This window comes from Ambystoma mexicanum, chromosome 6p (genome assembly GCF_040938575.1).
Source record: "Ambystoma mexicanum isolate Mex_15411 chromosome 6p, UKY_AmexF1_1, whole genome shotgun sequence".
In the NCBI taxonomy this organism is placed as follows: Eukaryota; Metazoa; Chordata; class Amphibia; order Caudata; family Ambystomatidae; genus Ambystoma; species Ambystoma mexicanum.
In genome coordinates this window covers 718,373,175-718,386,785 of record NC_090935.1, presented here as the reverse complement: position 1 = coordinate 718,386,785, position 13,611 = coordinate 718,373,175, and positions in this window count along the sequence as shown.

Sequence of the window (13,611 nt, the reverse complement as noted above, 5' to 3'; positions counted from 1 at the left end):
TGGCCTCAAATTATGCCGCTACTCTGGTGACTGGCGGTGGGTCTCCACAAGAGGACAAAAAACTCACTGAACATGAGTCTGTTGCTGGGGCCTTCGTCACAGAGGAACAGAACCAAGGTGTGGGAGGACTACCTGATTATGAAGCATTGTCCGGTGAGTGCCCATGCATGTGTGTGTAATGCATGTGTATGTTGTTTGGGTGATGGGTTCTGATTGAGTGCCAGGTGAGGGTGTGTGTGCCTGAGTGGAATGGGTCACCCATGTGCTTCATCCAAAACATTCAGCGGCCTTGGATTTGGGTGTGACAGTATCCCTTCTGCCCACATTAGTAATTTGGATCAACATTACGGCAGTTGCCCTTGAAGTGGCATCTTGCAACAACATTGTTTGTATTTTTCAGTGTTCGTTCAGGCTTTTTGTTTCAATTCTCCCACTTTGGCTACGCATTCCTCAGCCCTATTGTCACATTTGTGACATGCTTCTGTCATTGATGAACCCCACATTGGACCACAGGTGTTACCTTGTTAGATGAATGATTTGACCATTCAGGCTAATTGAGTATTGGCCTGATCACAGGAATTTCTGGGGCCTGTTTGAATGTGGAACATGATAGTTGTTTCCTGTCATGTTGAAATGACAAACCATTGATGTGTACATCGGCCTGCAATCACTGTATGTTTGTACACTGGATGTGTTGCAGTGTGTGGCACATGCCTATTTTGTCACACTATGTAGCATTTTTCATCTCATCAGGTCCATCTCACATGGATGGCTGACAGTATTCATTCACTGACATGTGGAATTTACCATGGCTATGGTACATGCCATCTGTGTGATGGCATGTGTCATGTATGTGTATTGGACATGCCACTCACCGGCCAATGTGTGATGGCAGTGCTACCCAGCATGCAGCAAATGTGTTGCTCTTCCATGTAGGTGTCATCAGTGTCTGCCTTTTGGGTCCCCTTTAAACTCAGTGACAGCGCATGCATGGGAGGGTTATAGGCATGTGGGACATGTGTAGATCGTGTACACATGTACTGGTTATGTAGCTTGTCAGGCCTATTTGTGTGCTATGGTGCTAAAGCCTGTTTCCATTTTTTGTGTTTCATGTTTTTGCAGGGGATGACGCACTTGATGCTGTTGAGGTTGAGGAGATGGTACAGACCCAGGAGGAATCTCAGGCACGACCGGGCACCAGTGGGGGACGTGGTGTGGTGGTGGGTGAGAACCCAATCTTGCTGCATAACATTCTGTCGAGGGGTGCCTCTGGGTGCACCTCCCCAGACCTCTATTCAGGTGCTGATTCGGATAATGAGACCTATGTGCCGTCGCAGGTAAGTGTTTTTGGCAGGGATTCTGTTCTGTCCAACCCACCTGTACCAGGGGTAGCACCCTGTATGGGGATGTCAGTGTTGGTAAGTCCGCCTTTGGCGGTTACGGATGCAGGGTCACACTCCACAACATCTGATCCTGTTCCTGGGCCAGCAGATCAGAGGGGGAATGCAGTCCTGCAGCCTTAGGCAGTGCCGGCACAGCAAGGTGCAGATCGCCTTGCCCCAAACAGGTGTGGTGGCAGCCGACGCGGTGGCCGTACGCCACCAGGAAATATCGCATGGGAAAAAACCATTTACGGTATGGCAACCCAACAGGCAGCATCAGTTGAGATGATGGCTCAAACAATGGAGAGGGTGGCCACTTCCATTGTCCCCCCTGAAAGGCAGATGGAGCTACTACAGCAGGCAACAGACTCCATTTGCCAATCACACAGGGAGGACATGTTGGTGTCCAACAGGGACAGACGGGCGGCACTGGAGACTCTACGCCAATCGATATCAATAGAGTCCCAGGGCCAGAGGGAAGCCCTGAGGGTAGAACTCCATCACCTCAGGGAGACTCTTGTTGACCTTGAGGCTTCCACTAACTTGAGGAAAGAACAGCAGCTGGAGTGGCTCACACATTCGCTCTCAGCTGAGATGCAAGCAACTCGGGAGGAGATCCGTGCATCACGTCAGGTGCTGCATGGGGATCTCCGCACTATAATCCTCCAAAACGAGACCTTCCACACCCGCATGCTTGCTGCCATGGAGGACCATACCAGGGCTTTGTGTGGGCTGCCTCCCATTGCACCACCACCTCCTGTGGCAGCACCACCTCCTGTGGCAGCAGCAGAGGGTGATGATAGTGACAGCAGCAGTTCTCCCACATTGGCATAGCCGTGCAGGCCATGAGCCCATGGAGGTGTTTTTTTTTTCCAACATCCACACAGGTGGGTGTTGGTGCGCACCCTGTCCTCGGACCTCCTGGGTGGCCTCCCCCGCTTCCCCCCCACATGGCCATTTTTGATTTTTGATTTTTTTTTTTTTTGCAGTGTGTTGCTTTGTGTGGCTTCCGTGGGCATCCACTGTATTCCGGCTGGGCACATGCAGGCTTGTCCTGAGTTTGGGTTAGATGCTTCGGTTCGTGAGACACACACCCCTCCTGCTTCCCGTTTACATGGGCTCGCAAAGGGTGTGCCCAAGTGACATTGACTTACACAGTGACGTAGGACTCCCATGAGCTGTGTGGGCAGTCTGTAGTCAATACTGTGTATACATTCCTAGTGGATTTTGTTGTTGAATTGTACACTGCATGGTTTATTGCTATGTGCTTGTGCATCCATGTCTTTCGCCTAATTTGCAGGTTAATTCCTCATGTCTTCACAAGGCCGTCTACTTTGGAGATGGAGTTCATGTTGTAAGCAGTGCACTTGGACATTTGCGTGGCAGCAGCACTGTACAGTTGGAAGTGGCCGATGTGCTGGCATGATCAGGTTGTAAGACTACCACTACTTTAACTTAGTACTGTCATGTTTATTCTATGTTTGAGGTTGTGTAGCTGCATTGTTTTGTTGGTAAGTATTTGGTCATGTGTGTTGTTAGTTCTACATTACTGGGAGCATATTGTGTGTGGGCAGTTTCCATTGAGGACACTGTACTTTGAGACTTGTGTGATGTTTTGGGGATTGCTTTGTTTGCTCTCACATAGCATGACATGCCATGGTGTGTTGGTTGGCGGTGCTTGGTTGACATGGCACTGTTGTCATGTTGTATTTTGCAAGGGGGTAATGATTTTTGCAGCATAGAAGTGTGTCTTTTGATGACACAGCATTGGTGGTGTTTGTGTAGGTAGGGCACACAATGTAACACTTCCAGGTGACCAATCTCAGGCTGGTATGGTTGTGACAGTTGACTGTCCCTTATGTCATCATCATTGATTGTCAGCTGGCATGTGCCAAGGCTGTGTGCACTCCACAGGGGTGTGATTTTAGGTGAAGTAATTATCCACCAGCTGTGTACGGGCTGCCTCACCCCGTGCCCTTTCCCCTCCCATGCGCAGCGGCCGTGCTTGTGGTTGGGGATGTGGGGCGACCACCATGTCCACGGGCAGGCCTCGGCGTGTTGCAACGTTGTGCAGGACACATGCTGCCACTACGATCCTGCACACTACTGGGGGAGCGTATAACAGCTGCATGCCAGAATGGTCAAGGGAGCGAAAAAGTGACTTGAGCACTCCGAATGTGCGCTCCACTATGCCCCGGGTTGCAATGTGGGCTGTGTTGTATCTTACCTCGGGTGGCGTGGTGGGGTTCTGAATTGGTGTCATCATGTGGGTGCTCGGAGGGAAGGCACTGTCCCCTGGGGAGGGGGTGATGGGTATCATTAGTGGGGTTGTGACATTGTTCAGTATCTGACATGCATGCATGTGCTGTGGCATTTATACTCACCGAGCAGCCATGTATCGCCATGCCGCCCAGCTTCTAGGTCCCAGTTTAGGGTTGACATTCTGTAAATAAAACTGTCGTGGGTGGACCCTGGATAGTTGGCATATACTGAGGTGATGATTCCCTTGGCATCACATACTACCTGGACGTTGACGGAATGCCAGTGCTTGTGGTTTCTGTAGATGTTCTCTGATGCCCTGGGGGGACACAGAGCCACATGGGTGCAGTCAATGGCACCTAGCACTTTGGGGAAGTGTGCCACCCCGTAAAAATCCTGGACGACAGCCAGCCTTTCTGCAGGTGTTCTGGGCAGGTATATGTGCCTGCGGACTGATGGGCGTGCAGTCATGATGGCCAAGGCCTGGTGTAGGCAGCGTGATTGCATGGCCTGTGACCCCCCCCCCACTATAGCAGTTGTCCATTGAAATGATCCAGTGGCCAAGAAGTGCAGTACATTGAGGACCTTATTCAGGGGGCTGAGTGCTTGGGAGAACAGGGTGGGTGATGTGAGGTCATCCTCCCACTCACTGACCAGGTCACCTGTACCTCCCATACACCTGGTCATCAGGCATCCCGAAAAGGCTGGTTCTGGGTGTAAATATTCTGGGCCTGACTATCCTCCTCCTGCGGTATCCCACGACCACTGCTGCTAGGAACGGTATATTCATCCTGGCGTCTGTGCTTGTTTGTAGTTTGCGTGCACTTTTATGCTGCGCGGGTCCACGTACGCCTGCTTCCTGCTGGCGTACGTGTTTCCGGATTAGCACGTCTTTTTTGGCGCACGCGTTAGCCCCATTCGATTCCATGAATACGTGTTTTGAATGTGCGTGTGGGCGTTCCGCGCACTTGCCCCCTGTACTTCCCCCATGACGCCCACATTTTCACGAGTTGTTCCCCATTCCGCGTGTCACACCCCCTGTTCCTCCCACTTTTGTTGTGTGCGCCGCGCTATGTGCGATTTCGCTGTGCGCTTAGCGCATGCTGTTTGGAGATGTGTGCGCCAGCGTGCGCCATGCAGAATTTTGGCGCACATCCTGGAATTTCCTCGCGCATGGACTTCCATGAATCGCTGTGCGTGAGTTTCGCTGTGATTTTCGCACTGGCACTGCGATTCGCACTCTTGCGCTGAAAATGTTGGCGCACATTAATTCCATGAATCGGCTTGTAAATGTAATAATAAATAAGAAGTGTAACCTATATATGTAACACATCAGCCATCCATTTAAATAGCATATGTACTAAAATGGAATATACCAAAACAAAAAAGATAAGCCTGCAACATAATTACCTCACAGAAACTGCTCAGCAAGAAGCAACAGCAGACCTACACAAGAGTAACAAAAAATTTACCAGAAACTAGTAAGTAAACTTAATTTTTCTTATATATTTCTAAACTTTCTGTATTAGGTACACTAAAAGTAATATTTTTTTTTTTTGCACAGAAATGTCCAGTACTTTGGAATGGCTTGAAGAAGGTTTCCCACGTGAGGAAATGAGTGAAGACAGTGATACTAATGGTAGACACTTCTTTATATAAGCAAATTAATAATCATTACTTTATGTGTACTTAACATATATATATTTTTTTAACAGACCATACAAACATTGAAAATAATATACCAAAAGAGACATTAGAAAATACTCTGCAGCGCATGGAACACAAAATCGATATGCTTATGAAAAATGTCAATTTTTTAAAACATTTTGTGGAGGAACACATAAAAGAAAACATTAAATATCATTGTCCCACATGCAACTGTTGCCCCTCTTCATGTCCCAGTCAACTATCCCCAAACCCTCACCACCAAGAAAAACGTTATGATGAGACTTTCATCCCTTCATTCCTCCCATCCATCCTCTCCAAACCCCTAATTCCCCTGTATTTGTGTCAGTTTCTGCTTCCCAGTCTCTTTCATAAATTTTATATAATAAGAAAAATATCATGTGTGTTTTAATTCAGTCCTTTGTGTCTTTTTTTTAAAAAGACAGTTAGGGTGTCCACAGTAAGCGCGGTTGTCTGGGATGTCCGCAATCAACCAAAATGGGGGGTGTCCTAAGGACATTATACCTGTCCGTACAGTCCGCAAGCAAGGTGGAACTGTCCTTAGAACACACTCGATGTCCTGAATGTCTGCAATTAACCAAAATGGAGGTGTCCTAAGGACACCATACCTGTCCGTACTGTCCGCGAGCAAGATGGAACTGTTCTTAAACCACACTCGGTGTCTGGAATATCTGCAATTAACCATAATGGAGGTGTCCTAAGGACACCATACCTGTCCGTACTCTCCGTAGAACATCTACGCACATGCGTACCACACGTATAAGTCTTACGAACATTGCGTCTGTCCATAAATGGTGGTCTCATGTGTGTCACACTTTTAATTAGTTTGAGGACATGATCAGCGCAGTGCTCTAGCCTTTCTAGTGCTCTACCTCTCACCTTGATACCTGTAGCCCCAACACCATGCTTTAGAAAATATGACCACATGGCGCCTAATTCTCAAATCTTCCCATTGACCGGGAGCACACAGCGTCTACAACAACTTTCACTTGTGCCTGCACCTAAACTGTGGACTCACGGTCATTCTCAAAGGTTCCCATGTAAGCAGTATTGGGCGCTTCTTGAAATTTATTGTTGAAATAGCATCCTAATTCCCAAAGAAGGAGTCAATTCCTTGCCGCAAGTCCTCAGCAGGGATCTTGCATATTAGAAGTTGACAAGTGTAAAAGGTTTGATAACACAAACTGAGATGAAAGCAGCATAAAACAGTGGGGGAAGGCAAACTCCTGCAAAAAAGGTTTTACAAAATGCAAATGGCCCCCATGGACTTGCCCAAGTTCAAAATCAGTTTGTACCTGGTGTAACAGGAACACATTGCAAGCTGGGAGAAAGGGTGCAATTTATTTGCTCGTTTTATGTGAATCGACATGTTCTGTGGGTTTATAGGTGTGTCAATCATTTGCCTTGCCTGTCTGTGGCCACTTCTAAGCTCAAACCCATTTTACATTTTCAAATGGGGGGTATTTGTGGAGCAATCACCTGTCCATACATTCTGTACCACCTATGTGTGCGAAAGCAACCTGTGGGGTTCAAATGTGGCCCCAAGACAAAAGGAAACTGAATTATGCTGACTGTGACCTAAACATTCAGAAATACTGTTCTGGAATTTGAAAGCACATTTTTGACTGGCAGACTGAAAGGTAGGCATGGAAAGTTCAACACTGCAGTTTTGTCAGAAACAAGAAGACTAAAATGAACTGTGCCATGGGTGAATGACAAGGCTGAAAGAAATAATGCCTTTTTTCCATTGCAGGCTATGGAGACACTGAAATGCATTCTTCCAAGAGAAAAAGAAGCATGGAAAAATAAAGACAATTGCATCTGGGATTGAAAGGAACTGTTTACCAGTGAAACTCCAGTCCCTTTGCCAGTTTAATATGAAGTATAATTTAAAAATGAACATTGATGGCATGGCGCAGTAGAAATCAGCATATGATTTGAGGTCAAGTATTAAAGCAAGCCTCATGTGTAAGCGGAATTGCAACATTTCAAAAACACCTGTTTTTCTATGATTTGATTTGATTTGTACATTTTTAAAGCGCATATCTCATAGGAACCTAGCAGAACTGTTTCTGGGCGCAGATGTAAAAATGTATTGTTCTCATAATTTAACAGAATTGAGGACAGCTATCTTCAATAGAACCAGGAGCTCTCATACAAACAGATACATTTGCAATAGTTTTCAAAAGCTAGATAAGGACTGGATTTCATGCAAAAATTGCAGGAGAGAGTTCCAAGTACGAGGGCCAAAAACAGAAACCATCTGTCTCCCCATGTAGAAGTTTGGGAAGGGGAATTATCAATAGTCCCTGTCCATTTGATCCTAAAGTATGAGTCAGACAAAAGGATGAGATCTTAGAACTCAGGTAGAGAGGGGCCAATCCATGAACACGTTTGAAAACAAGACACAGGATCTTAAATTCTATCCGCCGTTGTACCGGCAGCCAATGAAGGCTTCTGCACAACTCTGAAATAGAGACTTTCCAGGATAGAGAAAAGACCATACGCAAAGCCAAATTCTGAGCTACCTGTAGACATTGAATCTGATATTTAAGGATGCCAGCCAAGAGGCCTTTTTTAATAATCCAGTTTTGAGTTTGTTTGGTTGCCTACCACAGTTGGACGATCTTTCCCAGAATTGAGAGGCAGTACAAGTTTTAGAAGCCTGAGTTCTATCAATAAAGAAATGTTGTGTGGTTTATCCCATAACACATTTTCCTCAGGAAATTTGCAAGCCCAGCAGTGATCACCTTCCCCCCATAAAGACAAGGCTAAAAGGTCTGCTCAGCTCTCTATCTGAAAGTCAATCTCTTAGAAGCCACAGCAGTGAGCAGGAAGGAATGTATGGGGTTGAGGTGTTAAACAACAGTTAAAACAAAAGGCATCCCTTAATGATTTGAACTATGAATGTTCCTTGAAAATAAAATCCAAATGTAATGTCTCTGCTCAGAGATAATGATAGCAGACCTGTCCCAAAGGGAATTCCCATGAGCATGGAGACAGAGCAAACCTCTCGGCTCTTAAAGATAAACAACAGAAGATCCATTACCTCTGCGAGAAAGACAGTTAATGCCTTTTATTGAAACAACTGTGTGAACAAAGGAAACCGATGGCCAAATCACATGCAAAGGTTGTTGTATTGGTCTATGATAATAGGTATAATTAAGAGATTGCCATAGGTTTAGATGGATGATCATACTTTGTTCATTAACTCAGAAACCATGAATCACACAGTAATGGTTAGAATATCATTAAAAGGCTTATGAACAGACCTATCTGTAGTGACAACTCTCCTAAAAATCAGACCTTGCGAATAAGAGTCACAACCTGTGATCATGATTTAACAGAAAATGTCATGAAGCAGATATTTTGGGAGAGCATAGCTTAGTCAATTATTTGTCTGTATGCAACATTTTGTGACACTGACCTTTCTCAGTTTTGCAAATCTGCCATTCGACCTGCAACCTTGTGTCATCATGGGACTCATTTCATTAGGTCTGTCATGAGAAGACTAACTCAAATATATATATATATTTATATATATACACTTCTATATAAATAGAAAATGTAAATGTTCGTTTGTTCAAAATCCTAAATCTCTGAAAGTTCTTTAATGATTGCTTTGAAATTTTGACGTTGCATTCGAATAGGCACGTGTTTTTATATACCTACCATACATAGATGTCACACCTGTGACAGGTAAAACCATGCTTTTTTTGAAAAACAGCACCATCTGTTGGACGTAAAAGCAACACATGCTATACTAAATATTTTACTGAAATACAGCGCCATATGTTGGACGTAAAAGCAACACACGCTATACTAAACATTTTATGAATCCAGTTCAATGTTTCCGATTTAGAATGGCTCCAATGCATGCCAATGAAGCAGCAGAGCAACGTGCAGCCAGACTTCAGGATGCACAGTTCCAAGCACACCGATCGTGTTCTGCAGCTTCAGATCTGCTTTGTTCTCAACAAAATGAACACGAAAGGCTGAGGTTAGCTGAGAGACGGCAACGAGAAACAGCAGATCATCATCAAACACGACTCCATGCTCAGCAGTCACACGATTACAATCACCTTGCATTCCAGTAAAACCCAGCTGATGATTATAGTTTTAGCCAGCAAGTTCTCATCGGCAACATGACTGAAGTGTGTCCTTATTGCAAGGCTCTGAATTTTAATGGAGAAACGAAAGGAATATGTTGCACCGCCAGGAAAATTAAACTGCCTCAACTTGGAGAACCGCCAGAGCCACTAAAAACTACCCACAAGCATTGTGAAATTAAACATATTAGAAACGTGCACTTTCTCTTTTCTTTCTTTTCCTTTTAACCAGACTGAGCCACAGCAATGCGATATATATATATATATATATATATATATATATATATATATATATATATAAGTATATATATATATATATATATATATATTCAGTAAAAAAACGTTGTTAAAGGGACGTTATGGTTAAGTTGCGCTACTAAAAACCTATGAAATTCCTTAAAAAAACTCTGTTAAAGGGATGTTATGGTTCCAAGTAAAACTGAAAAACCCCTGAAATTCGCAAGTTATGGTAAGCTAAGGAACCATAACTCGCGCCACCACCGTGCATTGCTAAGACTAACACCCAGGACATAAAAGATGACATCACAAATGTCATTGATGACATCACTGATGACATCATATGTCTGGCTCCCTCTTTTTTCCTTTACTTACATATGTAGGTCAGTAACAGTCAGAAACTAAAAATTCAAAGAGTACTATATTTGTAGACTTATACTTCAAATATGTTCTTACAGTAATTCACTTGGTGTTCACCCTCAGCATATCAAACATATACATAGGGGAAAACACAGACTTTGAAGACAGCAATGCTTTGTATGTATGAAGATGATCAGTAAGGTTATCATCACTTTTTTATAGTTCTGCTGTTTTCTTATTACTGCAATTTCCCTGGATATGCTCATATTTGTATACATTGTATTCACACTACTTTCCTTAGAGTCCAGTCACAATATGTGATACTTTTACTTAGGGACGTAGTAGCTTTAAAGCAGCGCAATCATTTCTGTACATGAAGATAATCAGTTAGTTTATGAAGATTGTCTGGTAATACTGCTGTTTTTGTTTACTTAATTTTCCCTGTATATGTTCATATTTCTATGTGTTGTTGTCTGTTTCTGTTTTGTTTGCAATATTGCAATTATGTAGTAACTGGGTTTTATTAGCTACTTCTTAAATGTATCACACTACCAAATCTCTAATAAGAAAGCATTTATCATTTCACTATTCAACATGGCAAGATTATTAATCTTGCACCTCCATCATGTATGCTCCACATAATGCCTATGTTTCTACATTAGTATCTAAGTATACTAAAGAACTTCATAATAAAATGCTATTCGTAACACTGCATTGCTTAATGACCTATAGTTCTGAGAATAATCAAAGAACTGAAACATGTTGAGTCTTCCCTAACTAGTTCAACATCCACTAGTTAGAAAAAATAATTACCCCCCAAAAGGGCATTCTACATCAGGGCAAGGTAGCAATTGGCTCCTGCAGAGATCATAAAATCTACATCTAGCCAAACAGATATTTGCTATCAGATCGCATTTAAATATATGTGTCACAACTAAATTGTCTGTTTTTAGGCAGTGTGTAAATGTTTTACTATGTGAAGTGAATGGGTTTTTATTACCGCATTTTTTTTTTAAAAAAAATTTAAATTGTGTTTTACTAAAGTAATTGATTATTAAAAGATGATGAAATTTGTACTACTTACAGCATTGATTTAATGTATACTGACTTTAGACTGTTTGATATGAGCTAACTACCTCCTACGTCTATAATACTACCCCACCCAATAAAAGGTAGAGCTACTACTCAAGTAGTAAAATTGGGGTTCCCCCCTTTTCTGTGCATGTGTATCTTGTGGTGACAGGAGTGGAAACAGAGGATATTTTAGAGGAACTCAACCTACTACGTTTATCACAAGGTACAACCTTGCGAATAGCCCCACCGTGGAACGACCTTAGGTGTCGCTTCATGGATGTTGTACCAAAGCTGTACAAACCAGGCCTCTCATGACTCAGCACCATTTTGCACTGGTTGCAGGTGACCTTGTTCGCACGCGCTTTGGGTCCTCCGCCCTGAATGGTAAACATCTGCCACACCCAAGGCTCACGGCGAGTGCTGGTCGTAGGGACTTCCACTACCTCATCCTCTTCATCCTCTTCATCCTCCTCCTCTACATCCTCACACCTGTTCCCCTCTGCAGGCCCTTGGGGAGGTGGCGGTGGTGGAGGGGGTGGGGGCGGTGCTGAGGCACAAGTAGCACCAGCTGGAGCAGGAGCAACCATAGATGCCATCAGGTTTGATGGGAAGCAGCAAGAACAGCAAGATCAGCAAAAGCCAAAATAGACAATGCTCTGTCAGGTAGCCAGAAGCACAATGAGGATGAGCTCTGGGATGTGACCTTTTATGGGGGTTCAGCTGAAAAAGTTCCAAAAAGTATGTAGAAAGCCACGGTCATTGTCTGGGACATGTGCAATGGTGAATTTTTACTGTAAAATACTTTGGAGTGTACAAAAAAGTACTTTTAAAATGTTCAGGGACCCGGACAGTGTCCGCAAATCAGGACACACGCTCAGCGTGGGTGCGGTGACATGATGACATCACGAACACCTCCACGAATGGAACGGGTGTCCACAGGACACCAAATGCGTGGGAACAGTTGTGCGCATGCGTGCATATGTTCTACGGACAGTGTTCAGGTCCTCAAACTAATTAAAAGTGCGACACACATGAGACGGAGAGTTACGGACAGGCGCGATGTTCGTAGGACTTATAGATGTGGTGTGCATTTGCGTAGATGTTCTACAGAGAGTACGGACAGGTATGGTGTCCTTAGGACACCTCCATTACGGTTAATTGCGGACATTCTGGACACCGAGTGTGTTCTAAAAACAGTTCCATCTTGCTTGCGGACAGTACGGACAGGTATAATGTCCTTAGGACACCTCCATTTTGGTTAATTGCGGACATTTCGGACATCGAGTGTGTTCTAAGGTCATTATGGTAAGATAAGGAACCATAACTCACGCCACTACCGTGCATTGCTAAGACTAACACCCAGGACATCAAAGATTACATCACAAATGTCATTGATGACATCACTGATGACATCACGTGTGTATTTACTTTCCATGAAAAGTCTGTAGAAGGGATTCTCATTGTAATGTTGACATAAACGTGTCAAGGGTCATTGGAATAACTATCATGAGGTATATAGGTCATTAAGAGCTATAATACCACAAGAGAGACTCCTGTGGGACAGCACAACCCTCCAGCTGCCTCACAGGCCCTCCATGATGCTGTTGACCCTTACCTTTTGAGGGTCACATTATTGTGTATGTACTGCGAGGCCGTACTCTGCTGGGGGGAGATTATTCGGAGTGCTTTTGAGACAGACTGCGGTCACGGAGCATGAGAAGGTCTGCTACCTACCTAAATAAGGCCCACCCTACATCTTCCTCTCTCCACCTGCCCTTTCTTATCCCCATGATTGGTGTCCCTTCCTTAACCTCCTTTCCCCTCCTTTCCTTGTGTGTCCTGTAAAAAAATAATATATATATAAAACAACAAAAAACCCCAAAAAAGCCTCTTTTCAGAGCCAACTTTCACAGTTTAAAAATAGAAGTGACAAATAAATAGTGCAGGGCCCTGTGCATTTTTTAGAAGTCCGCGGACAGTCCGCTGACATTTGTTTCTTGGCGTGCTGCCTTATCATAACCATTGCACTTTTCTCTGGGAGGAAGTGGTGGCTCTGAAAAGAGAGTTTTGGTGGTGTTTTTTTGTGTTTGAAAAATTTCAAATGGTGAACACCTACTGCAAAATGGATTGACGTAATTCTAAAAAAGGTTGCAATGCATTTTTTACATTTCTCAGAAAAAATCTAATTGCCACCATAAGTAAGATGGACTCCATCTCTGCAAAGGTTGTATGTGCTACAAAACATAATATTTTTATTGTGAAAAGAGGACATGCCAACATCTCTTAAAAAAGCACAAACAGCCTTATTGACATTGCGCCTCGCTTTCTCCATTTGTGGACCAAATGAAGAAGAACGCAGCCACATTTGTCTCTGTGCAATACGAGAAAAAATTACTTGAGAATTTGGAAACATGTCCATGGCCTTCCCAAGTCCTTCTTTCATTGCAAATTGCAAAGAAATTCCAGACACATGTCCGAAACTGTTCCCTCCACAATGAATTATA